Here is a 963-nt window from a genome sequence, read left to right as displayed (position 1 = left end):
GACGTTGTTGCACGGTCCCGCCCAATTACAGTCGTCCCACTACTCCAATTCGTCGGATCCGCCCCCACCGTCTGCCATGGGCATCCGCCGCAGGCTTGGGCACCCTGCTGACGTCCTCACACTTTTACGCCCCCAGGTCTGGCTATCATCGTTGTTGCCCCGCCGTCGGATCATCATGCTTCATGTGATTCACAAATTATAGAGCTCGGTGACTGTTTCATGTTTCATCGTCGTTGCCCCTCAGTCCCATTGTTCTCCATCTCCGTGAATTTGGTGGCGTTCGATGTATGTAACCTTGGTTTTATTGGGGGTTTCTTTGAGGCATAGAAGTGTGAGGGCTCATGGTTGTTACATGTTATGTATATTTGTTGGGTTGATCGTGGGGTCATGGAGTTTGCTTCTTAGCTAGTAGTCCGCATGTGGTCTATATGTATCGGTTTTCGACCGGTTTTCTGTTAATTAACCGGGTAATTTTCTTTTTCTTAATTAATTGACGAGGCAAATCTTTTGCCTCTGTTTTGAAAAAAAAACAAATTATAGAGCACCAGTTTTAGGGGCCCTGAAAATGCAGAAAAATCATCGATGTCCAAAAGTCACTGCCCTTTATATCTAAAATATATATTTGTAGGGCACCAAATTTGTGGACAGCTGCTGGAGAGGTTTGTACCGAGCTCATGAATTCAGCGGTGGTGCCTTTATTAACTCTGGAGAGAAACACTAGAGTTTTCAGGAAGAAATCAACGCCGCCCTTCTACATTCTAAAACTTATCCAAGATGAAGCGAAGCTTTGGGTCACGGCGGGAGCTAGACATCTGAGTATCATCATGCCGCGAGAGTAGCTACTGCTTTCTTTTGTTGTCGGACGGGCTATGATGTGAAGCCATTAATCATGTACTCTAAAACTCTTCTCCTTTATTAATGAATGAGGCAAATCTTTTGCCTCTGTTTCAAAAAAAAAAAAAA

This window comes from Triticum aestivum, chromosome 2A (genome assembly GCF_018294505.1).
Source record: "Triticum aestivum cultivar Chinese Spring chromosome 2A, IWGSC CS RefSeq v2.1, whole genome shotgun sequence".
NCBI lineage: Eukaryota > Viridiplantae > Streptophyta > Magnoliopsida > Poales > Poaceae > Triticum > Triticum aestivum.
The sequence above is the reverse complement of the archived record's forward strand: the minus strand, read 5'-3'. Positions refer to the sequence as shown.